Below are 6,073 nucleotides of genomic sequence, written 5' to 3'. Positions count from 1 at the left end.
TGGAGAGATGGCTCATTGTCTGCTCTTCCAAAGGTCCTGAGTTCAATTCCTGGCAACCACATGGTGGCTCACAACCATCTGTAATGAGGTCTGGTGCCCTCTTCTGGCCTACAGACAGAATATTGTATACATAATAAATAAATATTTAAAAAAAAACATACACATACATACATGCACACATACACACATATACATATATGCACAAGCATACACAGACATATGCACACACACACTACATGCTCACATCACGACACACACACAAATACACTGTTCAAACACACATGCACCCCATACATGGGAATTGGGGATGTAGGCAGGAGGCCCCTGGGAAGACTCTGGTACCTCTAGAGGTATCTGCGGGGAACGCCTGCCCAGATCGGATGGGCCTAGGAAGATCAGTTCGGCAGCACCAGTCTCTAAAAGTCCAGGCCTCTGCAGACCTGCCCATGCCACCTGCCACTTGTCCCCTGGAAATGACATTACCCAGACCCCCTGAAAGACAGTGGCCAAGTGCAGAGAAAAAACTGTGGCTGGAGGCCAGGACCTGGGTGTCACTGCCTTGCATCTTCTCTCTGGGCCATCTACAAAATTGGAGTAAAAGAAGGACTGCTTTCCTAGTTAGCGTTTCTAATCAGGTGGTGAAACACCATGGCCAAAAGCCACTTGGGGAGGAAAGGGTTTATTTGGCTTACACTTCCAGATCACTGTTCAACATCACTGGACATCAGAACAGGAACTCAAGCAGGGCAGGAACCTGGAGGCAGGAGCTGATGCAGAGGCCATGGAGGGGTGCCAGTTACTGGTTTGTTACTCATGGCTTGCTCAGCCTGCTCTCTTATAGAACCCAGGACCACCAGCCCAGAGATGACACCACCCACAACGGACTGGGCCCTCCCCCATTAATCACCAATTAAGAAAATGTCCTACAGGCTTGCCTACAGACCAATCTCATGGAAGCCTTTTCTCAATTGAGATTCCCTTCTCTCAGGCGGCCCTAGCTTGTGTCAAGTTGATAACACAACTAGTCAGCACAGCAGATAGTGGACGAATGAGGAAACTTCCAGGCAGAGGGAGGAGTCTGACCTGGAGCCCCACAGTGCAGCCATGGCAGCATGGGCTGAGGACCAGGCATGCCAGCAGCTGAGCCCGCAGGTCTCCTGCCCATCAGACTAGCCAGGGCAGCATGGGATGAGGACCAGGAACGCCAACATCAAAGCCCGCAGGTCTCCTGCCCCTCAGACCTTTATTTGCAAAATCACTGTCCACACCCCATGCCAGAGGCCCTTGAAGAGAAGACAGTGTGAGCTGGCTCCAGACAGACACCCATCTTGGACCCGCTGAGATCCTAGAGCACAGGGAAGACAAATAGGCCCAAAGACCAAGCCAACCTGCACTAAGGAAAACCCAACCCTGGACACAGAACCAAATCCCAGTCTCACCTCACCTCTCTGCGCAAGATGCAAACTTCCAACTATGGGGAGCTCACTAAACCATTGCCTCTTGTGTCTATAAGATAAGGAGCAAGCGGGGGCAAAGCGTTCTAGAAAAACTGGCAGGGTTGCCATTGCCTACCCCAACTCATCCCTCACCCCTTCCCCTCTCTCCTGTCCCAAACACACTGGCCTTTCCCTCCCCAGTGGCCCTCTGCACTCCTCTCTTGCTGGGGGGTTGGGACCTGCTGTTCCCTCCCGCTGGTTTGCCATGCAGAAGCTGGTCACTCACTCACATTCCATACACCTCCTTCTGAAGCCATGTTGGGATAATAGGGCTGGGAATATGGGATGGGGGTGGGGGTTCCATTTGCTTCTGGATGGATAATGGGGATGTGGAGCTATAGTGAAGCCTTAATGGGCTCTGGGTGTGGCCCAGGAGTAAAGCACATGCAAAGCCCTGGGTTCCAGGCCCAGCAAAATTGCTAAGAAGTCAAACCGAGGCCACGGGAAGCTCCAACAACGGAGGCCAGGCACTCCTTCCAGAACTCATTGAGGGCGCAACCGGCCCCTTTCCCCTCCACTTGAGCGAGAGATAGAGATGTCTTGGAGGAATGAAACTGAAGCTCTCCTCCCCGCCAATCCCACGGGAGGGACGTCAAAAAAAACACACAAGGCGCTGGAGAGGTGGTGCAGCGCTTAAGAGTGCAAGTCCTTGCAGAGGCTGCAGGTTGGAGTCCCAGCTTCACAACCATCCTTAACCCCAGATTCAATCCCTCTTTTGATCTTCAAGGGCACCAGGCACATACATGGTGCAAAGACATGCACACAAGCAAAACATGCATACACACGAAATAAAATAAACCTAAACATAGTTTTTTATTTAAAAAAAAAAAGAAAGAAATTTCCTTCCTGGGAACACTGGCTGGTATGGAGGACGGTCCCATCCCCCGGGCAGCCTAAGAATAGAGCAGTGAACAGAAAAGGGTTATGGTGGAAGACAGCAGGGGTCACAGAAGGGAACCGAGCTCACGCAGCCTTCTGACACCCACCCAAGAGGACTCCTGTCACCCGGGCAATCAAAGGACAACAGCAGGAGCCACAGGCTGGTAACTGCAGGCAAGAATGGAGAGGAGGAAGCCACCAAGGTGGAACACCGTGGGGGCAGGTTCCACAGTACCCCAGAGAGTACACACATGCTCTGCAGTCAGCTTATTGGCCCTTGTCACAGCCAGTGTCCCGGCTGCTGGTAGGGCTAAACCAGAGAGAGGGGCTCAGTGCCCCCCGAGGCCCTGTTCTGAGCTCTACTCCGCTGGTGCATGGTGGGAAGGGAGGGCCGAGGCACCTACATGCTGAGCCTGGGAGGCACTATGTGCCGTGAGAGAGGCACCACAGAGTCCATGACTGCACTTCCATAACGAGCCCAGGACAGACGAGCACACACCAACCAGAGAGCAGGATAGTGTTGGCTACTGTAGTGACGGCAGAGATGGAGGACAGAGAAGGAAACTAAGGCCCCTGACAGGGGGTAGCTCCGGGCCTAAAGTCACCCAGCTCGGCAAAGCGGAGACCTGGACTAGAATCCAGAGTCCAGCTCCATGGCTCAGACTTGTGGTGAGCCAGCTGAATTTCGCTGAGAGCCCCCACCCAGCTGTGCACATCTGTCAGTCTCTGTAGGATGAGACAATGGCCAGAAGCAGGGCCAAGGACTCCAAGCATCAAGGCAGAACATTGCAGGATCCTCGGAGGGGTGGAGCTGGCAGCTACGTGCTGGAGCTGAGCCTGGGCCAACAGGGCTGCCCTTCTGCTGGCTCTGAGTTCTACATTCCTGAGGTCACACCTCACCCGTTACCCCAGTCCTCCTGGCTAGAAGATGGGAGGCTGTCTGGGGGATGGCTGCCCTGGAGGATTACCTCAGCAAGTCCTAACTCCTCTCAGGGCCTCCTTCAGGATAAACTGGTTCCTCCCAGTGCTGCTGGCTCCACCTTTCATGTCCCATCCTAGAGTGGGGACCATGGCTTTCAGTACCTAGAGGGAGACAAAGTTCTTGTACACTAGAACTCTGGATATGTAGGAGGAAGTGTCACCCAAGCCCTGGGAACCTCCATTGAGAGATGAGATAGCCTCAGGTTCAGGGACCACCAGTCTGATGGAGGATACCTTGCCACCAACAGGAAACTCTGTGAGCATGCCCAGTTGTGGGCTAAGTGGGTCTTAGAGCTCAGCACAGTGGCCCCTAGTTTACCACAGTGGGGCCCTACCACCTCGACTGTGGGCAGTAGCCAGCATCCTCACAAGGTCACCACACCCCAAAGCAACAGAAAGCTCACATCCCTGACACACCCTTGCTTCTGATGAGAAACTGGCATGCTGTGGCTGCCACTGTCTCTATAACGGTGCCCTCCTGTTCTGGGACCCATGCCAAGCAGGGCAACAGTGGTTGGTACTGGGCAGCCCTGCCTGCCTCTGCTCGACCCTGAAGAACTACGGTTGGTCCAAAGTCCAAGTGTCCCCTCCAGAAGCCACAGCACTCTCTTGTCATCAACACACCCCAAAGCCTGGACCTTGACAAAGATGCAGACCCCTCATCCAGTCTACAAAACAGGCCGATGCCAGTAATAGCTCTTGGAAGTTCACAGTCAAGATTAAACTAAGAGAACAACGTCAAAATGATAACACTGTGTTGAGACAAGGTGGAACATGGCTGGCTTTCTAGGTTTGTTTCATTGGGAAATTCTCCTGCTTAGCATTCAGTCCCGTTCCTCCTACCCTGCCCCCCCCTTTTTGTTTGTTTGTTTGCTTGCTTTTTTGTTTTTTGTTTTTCAAGACAGGGTTTCTCTGGGTAGCTTTGGAGCCTGTCCTGGAACTAGCTCTTGTAGACCAGGCTGGCCTCGAACTCACAGAGATCTGCCTGCCTCTGCCTCCCGAGTGCTGGGATTAAAGGCATGTGCCACCACTGCCCGGCTCCAATCCCCTTTCTTATCCATGGAGTAGGAGGTACATCTGTCTTAAGCGAAAAGCTGATATTGGTCCCAGCCAGTCAAAAGCAGGCCTATCTCCACCTCCGTCACTCATGAACCTGCCCTCATGTCAGGGAACACACTGGTGCCACGGGAGGGACATGCCAGTGCCACAGGCCATGGTTGGGATGATTCGTTCATGGGCAGTACTGTGCAAGATGCCCTGTGAGTACCCCATTCCTTTACAGCAACAGAAGCCACAGTTCTGAAGTTCTCCTTCCCCTTGGGTCAGCTTTTCCAGTAGATTTCATGAGCAAGCTGGTGTCTCTCCAGGAAGTTCCGCTGTTTTCCATCAAGAAAGTTGCCTGGAAATTGAGGAAAGGGAGGGAGATCTGGTAAGTCGGGCAGAAGGGAAAGTCCATTTTACACGCAAGGACACAAGTCTAACGGCCCGAAGAGCATAGTGAGTGATGAAACAAGAGCTAATTAAATTACATTTAATCTATTAATTAAATGGTGGCCCATGGCCATCTAAGAGGGGAAAAGTCCCTTGGAGGGCAGAGGACCTGAGTCCACACAGCCCGTGGGGGCCAGGAGAATTCTGAAGATGGAAGCTGTTTCTGTGACACCAGGGTGGGGGGTGGGAAGAACTCAAGCCCTCAAATACACAGCTCCAGTCTGCGCCCGGGGCTGAGAAACACTTTATGTAACTGGGCTAAAAATTCTCCTGTCTTTTTCTGCCGCCGGAGTGGTTTGTGGAAAGCCAGCGCAAAGTCAGATCCCTCGCAGGAACAAATTCCAGAGGCGGCTGAGCCCACAGCTTCTTCTCCCTTGCCCAGCTGTACCCAGGCAGACAGTCCGGGGCAACCCTGGGTCTTCTCTTATTTTGTGGCCCTGTGATGTGTGGTTGGCTATGAGTAACAGAAACTGTGAGACCCTGAGGGAGGTGGGTTTCTGGCACACACACACACACAAGCTCTCTCATGTCTGCTGATCTCCAGTCAGGATGGTTTCAATCAGGGAGGCACTGACGTCAGCTACCCTTGCTTGGTTTATAAGGACCGAATGTGGGCATCCTACCGCATTTGGGGGGATTCCTATCTAGGGCAGGAAATAAGCTATGGCAGGCACATTAGCACCAGGGGCAGCATGGCTTCCTAAAGGGAAGCATGGACCACCAGCTGCTCTGTGCCCAGGAGAGAGGGGCAGGGGGACCCTGTGCTGATCATGCAGCCAGATATCTGGTCTCGGCAGGATCTGCCCTGGAGCCATGGTGTGGGCTGCTTCCCCTGCCAGGCCCTGAAAAACTGAGTTGTCCTTGAACCACACTCAGGTTCTTCAAAGACTGAGGAAAGATGAGCTTAGGGGTCAGGTAGCAGCAATGCTGTCGTCTTAGGGTACAGGTAGCAGCAATACTGTCTTAGGGGACAGGGAGCAGCAATGCTGTCACATCTGCTTGGTGGCTCCCCGACAGCTGCAGAATCCCGATACCTCTGAGTTTCAGACTCTGGGTTTCAGACTTGTGAACGACCACTTTAAGGGACACCTGTACACGAATGCCACCCTTTGCTCTTGGCCCTGGGCACGCCCCTGTGCTAACCCACATGCTATACAGATATTAGCTCAGCTTCTCCATGCAGGAGCCTCGTGAGGTGGATTCCGTGGTTACCCTCACCCCCAGCA

The 6,073-nt window shown here is 53.2% G+C and overlaps 1 protein-coding gene across 4 annotated transcripts in view; it reads right to left on the bottom strand.

The window, feature by feature from the left end:
• Positions 1-2,011: 2,011 nt before the first annotated feature.
• Positions 2,012-6,073, bottom strand: part of Ldlrap1 (low density lipoprotein receptor adaptor protein 1) — a 30,929-nt gene continuing 26,867 nt past the window's right edge. For 3 of the 4 annotated variants that reach the window (XM_057783745.1, XM_057783747.1, XM_057783749.1), the window contains one exon: positions 2,015-4,755. The gene's annotated coding sequence lies outside the window, so the exon portion shown is untranslated. Of the gene's footprint in view, positions 4,756-6,073 lie in introns of all 4 variants that reach the window. The other variant, XM_057783748.1, reaches the window with a different exon arrangement.

Source organism: Chionomys nivalis, chromosome 11 (genome assembly GCF_950005125.1).
Source record: "Chionomys nivalis chromosome 11, mChiNiv1.1, whole genome shotgun sequence".
NCBI lineage: Eukaryota > Metazoa > Chordata > Mammalia > Rodentia > Cricetidae > Chionomys > Chionomys nivalis.
The sequence above is the reverse complement of the archived record's forward strand: the minus strand, read 5'-3'. Positions and strand labels throughout refer to the sequence as shown.